Source organism: Bombus huntii, chromosome 7 (assembly GCF_024542735.1).
Source record: "Bombus huntii isolate Logan2020A chromosome 7, iyBomHunt1.1, whole genome shotgun sequence".
In the NCBI taxonomy this organism is placed as follows: domain Eukaryota; kingdom Metazoa; phylum Arthropoda; class Insecta; order Hymenoptera; family Apidae; genus Bombus; species Bombus huntii.
The window spans coordinates 15987439-16005738 of record NC_066244.1 but is presented as its reverse complement, the minus strand read 5'-3'; the positions used below and the strand labels follow the sequence as shown (position 1 = coordinate 16005738).

The 18300-nt window shown below is 35.3% G+C and overlaps 1 protein-coding gene, 1 long non-coding RNA gene and 3 other non-coding genes across 5 annotated transcripts in view; 4 read left to right on the top strand and 1 right to left on the bottom strand.

Annotated features, from left to right (window-relative positions):
• Positions 1-18300, top strand: part of LOC126867884 (mannosyl-oligosaccharide 1,2-alpha-mannosidase IA) — a 691228-nt gene that overhangs the window by 186937 nt on the left and 485991 nt on the right. The window lies entirely within an intron of this gene.
• On the top strand, positions 268-482 carry LOC126868142 (small nucleolar RNA U3). Its single transcript, XR_007690539.1, has one exon. It is a non-coding gene; the product is annotated as a small nucleolar RNA U3 (small nucleolar RNA).
• Positions 283-4987, top strand: LOC126867959 (uncharacterized). The gene is made up of 2 exons (XR_007690493.1): positions 283-863; positions 949-4987. It is a non-coding gene; the product is annotated as an uncharacterized LOC126867959 (long non-coding RNA).
• On the top strand, positions 4765-4979 carry LOC126868141 (small nucleolar RNA U3). The gene has a single exon (XR_007690538.1). It is a non-coding gene; the product is annotated as a small nucleolar RNA U3 (small nucleolar RNA).
• On the bottom strand, positions 5318-5399 carry Trnas-aga (transfer RNA serine (anticodon AGA)). The gene has a single exon. It is a non-coding gene; the product is annotated as a tRNA-Ser (tRNA).

The following is an 18300-nucleotide window of genomic DNA, read 5'->3' as shown; positions in this document are numbered from 1 at the left end:
TCTTCATCTTTTAATTGTACTTACAGTAGCTACAGAAATAGAAATATGGTACGCAATTGTATTTATTATACTATACACGTACACACTAATTAATTTGATCTAAGTACATATATTACATTTAACATCATCTACTAGTGCTTTAATAGGACTATCGTTCGACACTAGTTCAAGATCCTCCTCATAGGTGGCCAAGCAGTTAAACGAGTTCCCGCAGTAGAAAAAGTACACAGGCCATTAGAAATAGGCATCGTCGTTGCTGTGAAGTTCAGAATCATACTTTTCAGGATCATTTTTGTAGTAAATGATCAATGAACATCAGCTAATTGATGAATCGATTCAGCCATGATGACGAGTCATGGCACCCTTTCCTGAGCGTGAGGAAGACTCGAGAAGTTGACTTTGTCTCACTTTCTCAGTCATCGATGATCGTTCACCCCATGCACTTAGTACATGGGGGATGGAAAGGGTGCTTTCTGAGTGGTTTTGTTATCAAAATATTAAACTTAAATTACTTTATAAAAGGGAGTAGGAAGTTCAAGTAAAATAGATTGAAAATAAATTAATTATAAATTTTAAAAGACTTGAAAAGTTATCTTTGATCCGGATTGAAAATTCACAACTTATCAGTTCGACAGGAAAACATATGGTAATTTAGCCTTCTTCTCTATTGAAATTATAAACAACAAAGGGATAATCTATGATATTATTTATAACAAATAATAGGTTTTGAAACGTTAATATTGGGAAGTGAGAACGAATGAATTAGTAAAATTGGCTGGCACAAGTGAAAAGTTGTATAATTTAAAAATAAGATTCTACGGGAGCTATCGTGGAAACGATGATTGGTTAATTTTAAAATGATCGTAAGTAATTATTCGAGCGAAATAAATGAAGAGAGTGCAGGGTACCGTTGAAAATTTTAAAAATAAAACACCAGTTCTCTGGTAGGCAGAAAGTTCTTTAATTAATGCTGGGACACTTCTCGCCGTGGAAGCAGCGAACTTCCGCTAGCCAAACTTTCCAGCATCCTTCCAATTAGTTGCAAAGTAGAGAAAACATGTAAACCGTTCGGATGAGGATATCACTTGCATCAAAGAAGAAGGAAAAATAATGATCTTCAAATATTTTCCTCGGAAAAATCTATTATAAATTTATGAATATACAATAAATAATAATAATGAATATTAATTTTACAATATAATAATAAAATAATTATACAATTTTATTTCCTATTCAAATTTTATAAGGTAGAAATCATGCAATTTTCATTTTTGTTATTTTATCGAATAAACTTTGTTTCAATAGTTGATTGCAATCCAGTCTTATAGACGTTAAGCTGAAAAGCTAACAATAAAAATACGAAAAGAAGGGATGGATAAAGGATTGAAGAGAAAAATAAAATGGTAGAAAAGAATCGAAAGAAGGCAAATAGAAACAAGACTGTTCGAATATAGTAACGTTGAACTGGAAAGAAGCACAAAAATCAGAAACCTGTAATAAGATGGAGAAACAAACGCAAGTAAAGATTCGACAAACATTGCCGTTAGCAACGCTTGATAAAACAACGCCGAAAAACAAATGAGTAAAACGGATGTAAAATAAATAAAGAAGAAACTGTGACAGTTTCAGTGAATAAATCTCAAAGAAAAGTAAAAGGTCTGAACAAAAAGGAATAGAACAGAAGATATGTTTTATATTAAGGACAAGTAATTAATCGTTATTTTTAGATTTATGATAGGAAAAAAGATCAGAACCGGAGGAACAATTTTTCCACCTTTCAATTAATTGCTTATTTTATTCAATCTTTTTTTTCTAATTACACGCTGAATTTTTGTACTTCTTGAATTTGATTTGCTAGAATATCTTTTTCCGATTTGAAAACAATTTTATAACAAATTGCAATTGACGTCAATTTATAAGTTATTTCTATTAAAAAATATATTTTCTAAGACATCTAGCTTGTAAAATTTTGCGCTAAAAAATGCACAGTAATTTATTTTAACAAGTCTTCTGATTTTCGTTTCTGTGACTGATCTAGCTTTTCAAATAATAATCAGGACAACAAATATAACCAAAATGACAATTAATTATTATGTCATATCACAAATTGGATCGATTTAACTGGTCCGGAATAAAGGACATAACGTCTATGAATATAATTGGCTGCGACCACCAATTGATTAACGACACGTCTATTTGTTTAATAGATATTGCGGTTATCTCTGCGAATATTATTGAACTCGAATGTAACGAGACAACAACGATGAAACTTGAATGATTAATTAACACGTGATCAACTTTTTGACACGTTTCAATATTGGATGCCATTTAGTGAAATGTATTTTACTGTAAAGTAATTAAAATATACGTTTCATGTCTGGATATCAATGAAATATTTCAATTTATTAAGATCTGAAATTGTACACATACCTACAGTATGTACATGTGTATGGCTCCACTTTTTATTTAGAAAATATTTAAAATCAAATTACAAACATACTTAAAATTTAATGTCAAATACATCACAAATATGGTTTAATTATAAATGTACTTCAAATTAAATTACAAATTACTACACTATAGTTATTACATCAATTTTCAAAATCAAATAGCTGCACTTTTAACATTTTGCCAATTTCTCAATTACCACTCCAATTATTGCTATATAAAAATCTACTCTCCAATCAAATAGGTTCCAAGAAAATCCGCATCAGTCTTCCAAACAGAAACACTACCCTGCATTTTCATCCCCTTTTATAAAATCTCAGAAAAGTCCCCAAATTGCTGAACCACCTACGAAATAATGAAAATCCAGCCTCACCAAACAAACAGCCGAAACACTGCAAAACAAACGACAAATAGAAGGTGCGAAACGAGTTGCAGAGTAACAAAAAGCAGTCGAAAAAGAGGGCAAAAAGATAGAAAGCCGAAAGGCAATGGGAACAAGGGGTGCGTACACAATGGTGGAAAGTGGATGCTTGTAAGTGTAATGTATGTTCGCATTGTTTACCGGCGTCTTGGCACGTCGCTGTGGGCCATTGCACGCGGCCAAACAAGCGGCACACGTGTCCACCCACTGGTGCGTGCGGGTTACTCAGCGACGCCCACGCGTCCACCCGCGTCCACTCGCGTTTCGACGCCGAACAGCGAAAACACCAGCGACGAAACCGTTCGCTGAACCACTGGCACTGTCGTTCGACTAATTCGCCGTTGTGTCATGCAAATGCCACTGACGAAAGAACCGGGCCACCGTGACCGGATCGCTCGAGCATTGTTATCATTGCCGTCATGGATAGACGAGTAAATTGAACGTTGGTGCTCCGTGTATCGAGCAAATTCGGCAGGGTTATTCGAAAAAGATAATACGAATAGTATTAATAGCAGAACACGAGAAATCTCTATAATCTTAATACAGTAATGTATAAGTAACTAGAATTTGAATTATATCGTGACAATAAGATACCTACGGGTATACGTAATATGCAATTGTGTGGTAATATTAATTGAAAGTGACACTAACGTTGACAAAAGTGTTGACGTGTTTTTGATAATTGCAAGGAAAAAAGAACTGATAAGTGAAAATTGAATTAGGTGTTATCTGTGGGTAGGAGCTGCCTTAGACTGGAAATATGGTCGAAAAAATGAGAAAAAAGAGAAATTAGTATCAGAACTATAGAATCTGGAATAATTAATTGATTCATATTTTATTATATACTAATGTCGTAGTAGTAAATAATTGTGGTATATTCAAGAATTACTATACGCGTGTATATTCATAACTATTTAAAAAAGATGATGTAGGGCAGAGAAGTAATTATCAAATAATAGAACGGCTTCTATAGAATAGTTCTTGAGCCAACAAGAAAAAGAATATCTTCAAAGAAATTTCTTTGGCGGATTTCTTTTCTTTTTTACTCTAAAGTACAACACTCTAAAAGTTGCGTTTCCAGGACGCAATAAAATCTAAATCCGAACGAGAATTCGTTATACGCAGTTCAATGAAATTCTCCGTCCGAAGTTTCAACAAATTCCATCGTGTCAGAGTATCTGATGAATTGTTTATTCCAATTTCGTTCGACGCGTGGAATACAACGGAAAGTAGCCGGGTACGATCGTTGAACTTTCGTTGTTTTGAGAGCACGTTACGCGGATGATGGAAACAGGAACTTTCTGTAGAAATTTTTTTTTCCGTCTAGGCAACTGTCAGCGACAAGAGCTGCAACTGTTAATTAATTGTTGAATCGTAGCTAGTGGCCGGTCCTAGTAGCTAGTGGCAGATTCAATCCTTTAATTAAAATGCAATCACGTCGACTCCTGCAACTTTGCCACGATGTTTTCATCCCTATGTCTGCAGTTACGGGTTAAGAGTTACCATGCGTTTTGAGATCAACGTATACTGAAAGAAAAAAAGCTAACAACGGGAGCGATATAATCTTCTATATCATCTTCTATGATTTCTGAAAGTAGGAAAGATAGCTATTCATTTTTCAGCCCAATGACCTTAGTACTTTTTTTGTAGAGAACTAAAAAATGTACTGAATGGTGTGGAAAAAATGTATGGTTCCATTTAAGAAACGCTATTCAATTACCTTGTATATTATCTGTGATTTTACTACAATATCTTTCTATAGTTACATAACGCATAAAATCATTCGACACTAGTTCAAGATCCTCCTCATAGGTGGCCAAGCAGTTAAACGAGTTCCCGCAGTAGAAAAAGTACACAGGCCATTAGAAATAGGCATCGTCGTCGCTGTGAAGTTTAGAATCATACTTTTCAGGATCATTTTTGTAGTAAATGATCAATGAACATCAGCTAATTGATGAATCGATTCAGCCATGATGACGAGTCATGGCACCCTTTCCTGAGCGTGAGGAAGACTCGAGAAGTTGACTTTGTCTCACTTTCTCAGTCATCGATGATCGTTCACCCCATGCACTTAGTACATGGGGGATGGAAAGGGTGCTTTCTGAGTGGTTGTTTATATGTAATCATCAAATTATAAATGTTCCTGTAAATAAGAAATATTTAATGTCAAAAATTGGGTTTAGAAACAATGTAGTTAGTTTGTATGTAAACAAATTAAAAGTTTTGCATCTATTTTATAACCGTATGCAATTTGTGAGACCAGAATTATAACACTATTGCATTTTATGTAAGTCCTATGTAGATATCTATCAAATCGTATATGCACGGCATAAGCCAAGGAATGTGTACGTACAGTAATGTTGACACATAATGAATGAAGAGTTATATATTGATACAAAAAATTTTTAAACATGAGAAGAATGATAAAAAATAAATTTCAACATTTTTCGCAGTCGGTAGGACTCGAACCTACGCTCCCAGAGGGAATCTGATTTCTAGTCAGACGCCTTAACCACTCGGCCACGACTGCTGCTTGGGTTACTTTTTCTTGTGAATGAACGTGGATTGCAATATTGTATTTGTAAAAAATAATCAAATGTTAATACAATTTTTAAAAAATAATTTAATTTTTTATAAATTAATCTCTCACGTGTCGTCAATCAACATTGCGTTAGTAAAAAAATGTAGTTTATCCACGCAATTAAAATCTACTTGCAGTGTGTCGTTCTCTTGAAAAAGAACTAAAAACGTGAACTTGTCGCTATTAATATAATAGCACAATTAGAAATTGTACAAAAATCAACCTCACGGTTACAACAATCGACTAACTAAAAACTTGCTCATAATTATTGAAATCGACTCACCGTCAATTACACACAAATTAAAAAGCTTAATTACAACAAACAACAGAATCACGCGCCGAGTTCCCGGTTTAACAACAGATCTAATCTGTGTTACAAAGCTGGGCAATTCCAATCAATTTCCGGGTGCACGCGATCCTGGGAGCGGTAATACCCTGAAATACAAGCAATAAAGAAGTCAAAGCAACTGATTAACAAGCTCATGGGGTCACACAGGGGGACTGGTGTTTTATCAACGTGAAATCGGTCAAACACAGCAGCCGTGACAATGCTATCGTTTCGATCGAACTTACACGCGAATAAAATACAAAGCCGGACAAAATTGGACGAATCAGTCTGGACATCGATGGTTAAAAACAGCGTAGTGAATCATCGCGTAATCACCAGCAGGGGATGATTGGCTGATTAACGAAAGTAGCGTCGATGATGCAGTGTGTTTCAACGCCGCGATCGTATAAATTTACCTCTTAACTTGCTAATACAATCGGGCACAAAAATAAGTCCACTGGTAGTGGAAAATAGGAAAATCAATGAAGTTTCATTAAATACGCCTTACTCACACAAAAATGTAAGTATTAATTTCAATTATTTATTACATAATTTTTACGTACTACAAGGATATATCTTTTACTGGATGGAGACAAAAACATACATAAGTGAGAATTATTAGTTTTGCAGAGAAGCACTTATAGTATTTAAAGCGCAACTATATCGTATTGTATCATATTTTGACATACAGTGGTGTGCAAGAATTTCCCGCCACGACTAGCGTTTAATCTTACATCCGAAAAGCGATATTTAAAAAATGTTGAGTAATATTAGATATGAGATATACTTAAAATTCTTTGAAATATTCCATTACAAACATAAAGTGAAACATCTAACTAGCCGCAAAATTTTGCACGCCAATGTATACTATTAGAATCTCAGTTAAAAAGACGGGAAAGAATTGAAGTTGACTTGTACTATTAGAACTGTTGGCAAACGACAGGAATATATTAGCATACACTTATCCACTTATGCAGTTTCATTTAAAATTTGACTTGTACTCTTTTGCCCTCTAACTAAAGATTACAATAAATAAAACTGAAGTATATAACGTTAGTACTAATTCGATCAAACTTCGTGGATACCTACATACTTCCACTGCTTGTCCACTTATTTTTGCCCTCGACTGTATCCTCTTCTGCTCGCGCGATTAATGGCAGCGGTATTTGCACGGTAACCGCGCGTCGTTAGTTTCGTCCAGACGAGGCTAAAGGCTTTATTTAATAGCAAACAGGAAACGCGTACTGAGCACGTTGTAAACCCGCGGGCTCACGTGTCATCAGGGGGGAAGGGATGGTATAAATGTTCGACAATCTCGTATCGTAGATGAAATCGGTCCATGTTGTGGATTATATTTGAAACAGAGGATTTTTGAATGCTGAATCGTTGCACTGGAATTTGGAAACGGAGGTGATGGATCGCTGGAAACATGGGGTAGTTTCGTGTTTGTGCGCGATTTTATTAGTGAAATAATCCCAGAGGAATGTAAATCACGTGTTTTAATCGTATGGAGGTTGCGATTGAGCTGATATGTATTTGAGGAATCTTCTACAAAATATTCCTGAATAAACACGTTGTAAAACTTACAAATAAAAAGTAATCGAAAGCTTTATAACAAAAAGGGCTACGAGTCTAAGGTAAATATGTATGATAGTATGTATGGCATTTTATGTCAGGTATATCTTTTAGTTAGAAATTTTTATTTTGCAAATATAGAAACAACGAAATTTCCAGAAAAAGCCATCGTAGTTATCGATACAAACGTATTTATAGTAGGTATTAAGAAATTAGAATTAAAATTTTCCACGTGATTTATACAATTCACCATTTTATCTTGTAAGCCCTTTGTCTAACGTTGTGTTGCCTTAAACAATAGGAAAATCGTTCTTATAAAATTAGCTTAATAATATCAGTAAACTGGCAAGTTACAAGTTTCATCTTTTCCCAAATTCCTTTCACTATACGTATAATATAATTTTGAGTTATTCTTACACCTGGAATCGCACCATAATTATATCACCAATTATACGGCACCCTGTATACTTATTCCGTCGAAACAATTCGCACCTTCGATTAAAATAAGAAACTTTCCCGTTCTCCTTAGAAGATTTCTTATCGTTTTTCATACCTCGTTACATTCACTTTTGTCTTTTTCCTTTTATCATCTAGCGGAAATAGGACCTCGAAACCGTCTTAAATATTCTCGAAGCTGCTTCACCTTTTTCCATTCTTGCTCAATGTCGTAACTCTCTTTCCTGTCGAGGTTGGGATATTCAATCGCCGCGACACAGATAGAGCTTCGGCTCGGTTGAAAATACGATGTCATCGGATTAGCTTCTTCTCGAAGACACGTATACGAATCGACGACGAATCGAGAAACGATTCAGACTCATCGAGGCGTTAAGCTGATAGCTTGAAGCTTGGTCGCAGCAGCACGCAAATGAGAGACATTCTACGGAAGACATTCGCGAGGCTGAACCAGAGATTTGCTCGTGATGATGTGGGATAATACGAGCGCGTTACGGTACGATGTCGTTTGCGTTATTCATCCGTTAACACGGAGGTGAGAGATATTTTGGGATATTTTTCATATTTTGCGTAGAATCGTGGAATATTTATTTCGATTATAAATTGAATATATCGATTAAATTTTTTATTGTCGTTAATTGATTCTCCAAACGATGACCGTTTTTTTAACAAGATTGTCATACCATGTTCCATCATATCAGATACATACGTGCATTGTTTGAAATTAAATTTCAAAATTCATTACATATCATTCGAAACACTTATGGCTCATATTTATTCATATTGCAATGCGATCAGTTTATGCAGAATGCTAATCGGTACATCTGTTTGAAGTGTTGATACAATTCGCATACTATTCGTCGAAATTTGCATTAGCTATCGGAGAACTTCAAAATATTCTCCTTAGCTGTTTTTATTTACCAGCCGTGTATTTTGCTTGCCGCAATTCCCTCGCAAAATTCACCCCTTCATTTCCTCTCCTCTTACTGTATCTCTTTATTGCCTACCACCTTATTCGTTGCCCTGTCTGTTACATTTTCCCTATTTTATTTCCTCCAGTACCTTCACCTTCACACACACAGACTTCCTCCTTATTATACAAGGTGTCACAAAATATGTGGATGATATTTTCAGAGTACATCCTGAACATTCGACGCCGCTTATTTTTCAAATTATAAACCATTTTAATATACACCAAAGAATATACTAATATGAGTAAGTATCAGTCAGCGAACTCTTCTTTCTATTTCGTTCGCAGCTCACAGAAAACTTGTACGTACACATTATATGTGTTATGTAAAACGTTTTGAAATTTCATTTACTACGATGAGTAGAATGCGAATTTTTATGCATTTGGAAAATTGATGGTTCCAAAATACATGGATTACACATAATACGAACAAATACGTAAAATATCGAAACTATAGTAATACTCGTCATAATTCTTAGCGAGTAAAACAATCCTTTTAAACAAATTGCATTTTTTAAATTATATTGATGTAAAAGATTCCTACAAACGATCGAATACTTTCGCGAGTCCATGTATTTTGCATCGCCCTGTAGAGAAGCACACGTACATACACAAACCCCGTCCCTCTTTCTCTTTCTTATTCTCACACACACTGTTTCTTTATTTCATCTTCAACGGACTCCCCGTTCCTTATCTCGTGAGAGACTGCTTCCACTTCTCTATTTCGTTCCGGAACCAGTTTCAACCCTATTTCTCCATCTTTCTCTCTCTGAAAGTAGCTTCGTTCTCACCTACGGCCCCGTTGTCTCTATTTTGTGGCTGTTCCTCGCGCGTAACTGCGACCCTGACGGTTATAAACGATTCCGGCGTTCCGTGGGGTTGCAATGGATTTAAGTCACGTTCGTCCCAGCTTAATCCGGGCACATTCTTTCTACCGGTCCTTCCACGAATTCCTGGATTCGCAGCCGACGACACGAACGTAATTAAGACGTAACGCGTGGCTTTAAGACCCGGTACACTCATCCGTTTCTCAGACGTGTTGAGACTGTACGGAATTTGCTATATCAGCTGCAACGAAGAATATAGAAATCTGAAGCCAAATTTATTCGACGAATAAAGAAATTCGCCCGATTGAAGGTCCCTCATTCTAAGTGCAATAGCAAATATTTCAGTATCTAATCTAAAATTCGACAATATGAATTAACTGATTAACAACGCAAACGACATACTAAATCATTAACGCGTTGACTACCATGCGAATTTGATATTTTCTCCCCTACTGTCGCAATAGATGGTAAAATATAACACGTCATAACATTTAACTTCTTCAAAATATTGTATCGTACATTTTCTACTAATATCGACGACAAATTTTTGGTGCATGAAATTCGACTTATTTTTATCGTTCTAAGAAACGTAGTAACGTGGGTCACCGATGACCATCTCAACGTGTTAAGCAACACATTCCATAACTGCCAACAAGTGACATATCCATTTCAAATGTGCACCATCCTACCAAATTCTTAACACAGGTACAAACTCCACAAAGCACTCAAAATTTCAAAGTCAAATGCATCCAGCAAAGATAGACGCTCGTACTCTTGAAAATGCATTTTGTTTCAAATCGATAACTCGGTCGGTTTCGGAGGCAGAGGGATGCAAAGTGTTTGGCGCTGAACGCAGAGAATTCTGAATGGCGGCTGAAATTCCGGGAATGGAATGACCTACTTCTTTTGCTGGAAATGCGTACGCGTGGCTAGTAGCAATAGTGGAAAAAAAAGCGTCCAGTCAAACGCGCTACTGACCAGCGCACGCGAGTCTCGCCTGGGGTAGGTCAGTGGCTAGTGCGAGAGAGAGGACCGATACTGTGCGAGAAAGAAAGAGAGAGTAGAGTAAAGAGAATTACGATCCGGATTGAACGATATTTCCGCAACGGGAAGTCGTGTCGGAATAAGAAAGCAAACACCATATTAAAGAGAACAATCTCCCTCGTTTAATAGGGTACGTGGAATTGCTTTTAATATTCTACGTTTACGGTATATGAAGGTTTAATTATTAGATTTTTTCTTTTCATCCTTTATTTGTTGTGGGAGATATAACGATTGAATTTTGTTATTAGAATGAGTGTGAAAGGGTATGCTGTGTATCGTAATTTATAATACAATAATTTAATGTGACCTAACACTATAATTTGTACATGATATTTGAATGAGTTGAAGCGTAGTTCGTTGTAATTAATGACAATGATTTAGAGAGAAGATTGTAATTGGGCTACTGGAATAGCAGAATGTAGGAGTTCGATATTATTATATGAATTGATTTGTAGAAATGAAATATTTTTTTTATTATCTAATTTGTACTTTACAATTTGTCCAGCTGGATATTTGGTAAATTTTTCTAACTTAAGTGAAATATTTAAGCACTTATCAAACGAATTTGTTATACGATTATAATTAAAGGGTTTGCACCAATAAGGAGACCACTTAAATATCTATATTATATGACATTTATTATAACTGAAAGAAAAATATAAATTTCATATTCAAATGTGTTACCATTTATAACTAGGAACGTTAGATTTAACTCGAGACGAAGTTTTCAGTCGATTGTTCTAGACTTACTCAAATTACTGAAAACCGGAGCTGCCTGCTTCTATTGCAACAATTTCCTTCATTTTCTGAAACATTCTTCCAAGAATGAAAAAATAAAAACCAGCCTAAAGAAATCTACATTTACGTACCTTCCTAACTGTACACACAAAAATCCGTTGTCTCTAATTAAATCCAGCCTCTACAAAAACCGCCGAAAGAAGAATAGAAAATGGTGGATAAAATTGAAATTCTCTTGTGAGAACCGGTCGGATTTGTCCGCGAACGTCGAGCGTTTTCGCCGGACACGGACGTGAACAGAAAATTCGTTCCGGCCGGTAACAATTTCGGATAAGGGTGGGCCATAGTCCGGAATTACGTACAAATGGATAGCGTTATCCACTCGCGGCACACCAATAAATCGTTTTATCCAGGACCGCGTTGTGCCGGCGTTTATTTAAGTTCAGCCGGCGGGGCCATTTTTCTGAAACTATTCCGAGCGGGGCCATTACAGAGCCGGAGGAGAGAACCGTTTCACAACCGTTTCGGCTATCGTCATTGCGATACGATGCAACTTTTGTCCCATGGGAAACCCTCCCTACTCTCTTAAATACAACCTAGTTAACCTGTTTCCTGTGGATCCTTGCCTCGTTTGTTTCACACCCTTCTCGTTCTATTCACCCATTTCTGCAATTTTCATTAGTTGCGAAATGGTGCAGGCTACACACTTCAGTTTTTCGGTAGGTTTATGTTTACGAGGATAAATTTGGGAATCTTCGTCTTTCTTGGCAAGATTTAAGCTTCAATATTTATTTTAAAATTCAAAATATATTTGTGATAGGAAATAGAATGTGCTTTTGATATAAAGATGGTAATATTGTTTTGTAATAGATACGGAATCGAGTTTTTTGCATTAAACATTGCATTAAAAAATAAGTTTGCGTTCTATTTGTTTTTTAACCGTTCATTTACAAAGAAAATAAATAGGTTGAATTACGTTCATCTTGAAACCAGTCGATTTCTATCCAGAACATTTCTCACTACGACTATTATCGACGTGTGTGTGTGCACTGATCTCGAATATTTAAATTTTATTTTTCCTTTGCTTCGTGTTTCTCTTTCTCGGAATTCTAGACTTCTGATTAGTCGAAAAAATATTGAAAATATTTTAATCGTCCTTTTTTTTACACCAACCGAACACTATTTTATACCAATCCACTAAAAGCACGTTCTAGAAATTCAACCAAACTCACGTCGCGTCGATAATATTTGCATTCATCAATTCTAAAAAAAAAAAAGCAAAGAGAAGCTAAAAAACGAAAATTGCGAAAATATAAATTGTTCTACATTTAATAAAAACCATCTGACAAAAATAAAAAAACCGCTATCTCTCTTTTTTTTCCTTCCTCTTTTTCAATATTGGACAAAGAGCTTTCCTATCCTAAATTTCTATTTCGCCGAATGAATTTTCGTGAGGTGGGAAAAGTGTTACGTTAAAAGGTAATTGCTTCTCGATCAAATCGCATTACACCATGGTGTTGCCTTCTTGTAATGCAATTATGGAAATTTCAATTAAATAATGTAACGCTGCCGGATACATATTAATTGGCAAAGCCAAGGGAACGGATGTACAACGGATATTTCTAGAAACAAAGGTACTTCTTTCTTTTTTATCGTGTTTAAATATTCTATTAAAGTAGCAAGAATCGTTTCAATTCAGCGGGAAAACCAGCCGGTACCTTTCTACCTTTTTCTTCTTTATTTTGTTCCTCGGTGAAACTGGTTAATCCACGAACCGAATAAAATCGTTCTTTCGTTCCTCTTTCCGGTCACCTGATTTTGTATTTATATTTGCCGTAAGGAGCGTATCGTCGAATAACCCTCTATGATTTAATGTGACCATGCCATGGGCGAACAAAATAACGGCGGGTCTGAATACGAAAATAGTCAGCGTAAAATCGAGCATTATCTTTGGCGAGGGGAACGAGACCAGCAGTTCTGAATAATTTGTATAAACGTTTACGGGTATTTATAGAATTCCTTTTGAAAGGGACTTTCTTTAGAATCTTGTAGAAATGGACGTGTAATTTCATTCGTTGTTGCTGTATTTTGTTCGTTGTTATATTTGTTCCTTTTGTGAACTTGCGCGTGCGTGTATCGAGCTTTCTCTACCGTCTTAATTTCAATCTAGAATTTTTAATTATTTCCTGTTTCTGAAAACGTACATATTTGAAAAATACAGATTCAAATATTAAGAGGATAGAAATTCTGTTTATATCGTTTGAAATATATTTTATCCGTTATTATCGATCTTCGTTAGAATATAAAGATACATATTTTTATTTAAATAACAAAACCTAGTTTATTAACAAATTATGATTTCCACTAGTAATTAATACTTGCTTAATCAAGTAAGATATAAATTCTTAGCTTTTCGAATTATTTTAGTCTTTATTGCTTTTTATTAAATATCTTAATACACGACATTTCTAATCTTAGATCTAGTTCAAGTTTAGAAATATAAATTATATTGTATCATGCAAAAACTACCTACAGATATAATCGTAAATTAATTATAGAAACCTAATTGGGGAAGTACGAGAGCGTTCTGCAAAGTTCGAATTGCCACAAAAAAGTTATTGTTATCATTGAACGTAACTTTCACCTCAAACGCGCAAGTTCTCCAATCGATCGCAATAATCAGGAGCAACAAGTGCCGGCATCAATCGACTTTCCAAAGCACAATTACAAATACCATTAATGGCTCTCTCGCTCGAAAGTCCTTTATCCTGCAAGAAGAAACATAAACTCGAACAATTTATACCTTCCCGCGATGGAACGGGAATTTCCTTTATCGATTTCATTCAGTCAATTAGCTCAATGAAATCCTTTCAGGAAATAACAGTGTCGAACGTTATTAGAATTGGCCGATTGCTTCCTCCTTCTCGTTTCTGAAACAACTTCATAATATAATCTCGAACTTCTGCTTGAATTCTCTATTGGGTATTTGGTAGTCATTAAAATATTAATATGATACCGTTCTTTTTTTACAGCATTAGTATGATTTCTTTTTAATTAAATTGTGATAAAATCATGAATAATTTAATTTGAAAAGATCGTAATTAATTTCATTTCGTTTCAACTCCATAAATATCAAAATTACTCAAAATATTATTAATTACGGATCTGTAATAATAGCAACTGAAAAATATTTTTCTAGTAGTTCTAATTATAAATATTTAAGTCGATAATTTATTATATAGCGCTGTTTGAGGAAAAAATTCTAATTATACGAACTATATTTATGCTTGTTTATTAATGTTTAACAGAAACATCGAATACAAAAAGTAATACGAAGAAAAATTCCAATAATAATTAAATCAGAATATCAACATTTTTGCAAATTCTATTTTTACTTTATACGTATAATAAATTAAGAAAGTGCAAGCGTGGATAATTTTTTTTTCCAGTACCGAAGTTTTTCATTTTCCAAAAACCAAGATTTGTCGTAAATCCTGGAAAATTCTGTTAGCCGTTATTCATATCAATAACAATACTTGACGTTAAATATTCCAATAAATATATCAGAATAAAAAAATTGATCAAGCACCTATTTCGAATTTTCCATTCGCTGCTATGGAACAGAAATAAAATACGGCCTATAAAAATATGATTAATATTCTTCTGAACGTCACACACACCGATCGCTTATTTAACAAATTTTTCACTCTTCGGCCTCGCCTCTTCGTACTACTATCGCCATTAGAATATACAGGGTGGTTGGTAACTGGTGGTACAAGCGGAAAGGGGGATTCTACGCGAAAAAAGAAGTCGAAAATATAGAATAAAAATTTTTCGTTCGAGGCTTTGTTTTCGAGAAAATCGACTTTGAATTTTTGCTCAGTACGCGTGCACTTTATCACGTCTCGTTATAATGGATCTCACTATAGATCGTTGTCTCGATGGAAAAATTTAAAAAAAAAATTTAAAAAAAAATTTGTATTCTATATTTTCGACTTCTTTTTTCGCGTAGAATCGCCCCCTTTCCGCTTGTACCACCAGTTACCAGCCACCCTGTATAAAAGATTTTATACACTCCTTCGCACTGTGCTTTGCATATATACATATTTACCTATCTAAATTTTCAATGAATACCTAAACATGCCTAATTTACCTATAAAGATTTTCCAACTAATACGTCTATCCAAAACACGATGACTCGTGAAGATCAAAAAAGATCTACCGACTATCCACATCGATCTTTATACCCTAAAACGGAAGCTTCCGCGAGAGAAACGCATCTAGTTCGTAAAAATGATTCCCGCAAACACACGTAGTAACTTGTCCGATTCCGTGGTTGCTAGGAGGCCGTAAACTCGAGCGTAAACACCTGTACGAAGTAGCTTAGCCATTTCTCAAAGCGCAAAAGGCGTCGTCTTCGAAGGACGAAGAGGAACGTCTCCGGTGTAGGTTCGTCGAGGATGTCGCACGAGCGCGTACAGTGCAACCCTCTGGTCTCCGATGACACCAATGTAACGATCGTTATTGCTACTTTATTGGTCGTAAATCGTTGTCGCGGCCTGCACATCCTGACCATAGAAGGATACGAGCGTATGTTTTAACGGGCGTCGCAATGGGCCAATGTCTTTGTCTCTCTCTTTCTTTCTTTATGTTTCGAAACGAAAGGAAACGAAACGAGTTTCACTCCTTCGACCACCAAACGAGACGAAAGAATTCTAACCGCTTCTTCTTTTTCTTGAAGTTGAAGTACGAAACTCTTGACGCTTACTGTTACCTTCTAATTGGTCCTCGGTAGGAATGCAAGTGCGACGTGCGTGCGTAAGTTCGCAGAACCGAGCTCTTGTCTGTTTGACAGCGGAGGATCGGGTTGAATGGAAATAGCTTGGACTAATGCGAGAAGGTTGCTCGTGAGAGGGTATTGTTGGCGGAGATGCTTTTTGGTTGGGTTAGGTTTGCACCGGAGCTTTGCATTTTTACATTTTTATTTTTAGAAGTTTACGTCGCTTGATTTTTATCACTTTCCTATCGTCTCGTGAGTTCATTTCATATAATAAGCATTTCCTTTTCGGTCCTTGCAACACGAGTAAACAGTAACTTCGTCGTCATTAGAATTTGAAAAATATTCGTTTGTACCATTTTTACAAATGTCTGTTTCAACGTTAAATTTCTTATTATCCTCTCGAGCATTTAAAGCATGAATAAAAAAACAACCTTATAAATAAGGATATTTTTAGGATATGAAACATTCGATAATGTTACTTAATAAATTAATTGTTATTTTCCCTTTACGTTACAGGTGAGTGAAGCACTTTGATTGGAATATAAAATTCATTACCGAAATCATCGATTCGTAAGTTATATTACATTATGAAATTTTACTCTAACAGCAAATTATCGTACAATATCTTATTTAGTTACCAAAAGATTCGCATAGCGAACATTGCACACTGAGAACTCTCGAATGACGCGGTAATTAGCCGCGCTATTCAAAACTCTGTTATACGAGACTTCGGATTCGTACATATGCGATTATTGTGTTTCGCGTTATTGTTTACAGAATCTGAAACGGTGTAATTGAAGAACCATGTTATACTGTACTGTCTATAATAGAAGTACATATCGTGTTATTCGAGAGCAATCAGGTTATTTACCAATTCATGTTTAACGATAAAGTACACAAACGCCAGTATATTCACATGTCTTGTCCTTTTGGTTCAGATCATCGGTTTGTTACAAAAATGATACAACTAAGAGAATTGCATTCTTCAAGGAATCATCGCAGTTTCCTCTTGCAAATAATTTATCTATTAAAAGATTATTTAAATGGAACGAATGATGTCTAATCTTCTTTAATAGTAACTGATGTTTAGATATGATCGATATTCGTATAATCTTCTTTATTTGATTATTTATATAGATATTTTATAGTATATTTTTATAGATATCTGAGAAGTAACGATTTCTTAGATATATCGTTGTTCTAACAAAGTACCAATATTATTCTTTTTTAATTTTTTATTATTATATTTATTTTACTGTGTTTGGAACAAAACTGAGATATTGACGTAATCATAAGAAAATATAAAAGTACGAATCGCCGACGAATAGTCCAAAGTTTCGTCAACTTCCCGATTTCCTGGCCGGGTTGCCAATCCAAGTAGCCTGGTTGTATCCCTCGCTCGAACTTCGAATAAATATCCAACCTGGGGAAAAGTCTCGCGGCGAAAACTTGCGGCGATCTCGTGCTCGTTTTTCCCCCAGACCGCGAGAGCCTCGTCCCGGAGAAGTCGAACTCGGAGCTCCCCTCGTTCGCTTTTATTAAAATCAAACCAGAGACCCACCGCTGAGCCAGCGAAACTTTTATACTTCCCGTGAAATTGTCACCGTAATCAAAACACCGACTTCTCGTTTCCTCCTGTTTTCCAACGTTGATTTCTTTTTTCCTGTGTTTTACTCTTTAACATCCGGTCGAGACGGTGAAATTGTTTTTCCTTGAAATGCTTTTGTCGTGTAAGAATTGATTTTTCTGGTTTCTCGATTGATTTTAGTTTTCGAACGATTGGAAAGGTTTTCAAATCTCCTTCCTTACGTTTGCAATTGCATTCGTGGTATTCGCAATAGACGTAAGAGAGAATTGAACGGAGAATCACAAGAACTCGGCGATTCTTCTATTTTTTGCCAAATCTAAGAAAATTCATTAAATCAAGCTTGCATCGGCGTCTTCTCCAATCTCTTTATCAGAATGAAAGTTTCCTGACATCTTAATCAATACGATTTCCAAAAATTAGTTCTTAGATTCTAGAAAAAATGCATGAAATGTTCCATGAAAATTCGAAAGATACCTTTGATCCAATAACTCTTCCACATCCGTAAAAGAAATATCTCGCAACGCATAAAAAGGAGATTTAAAAATAT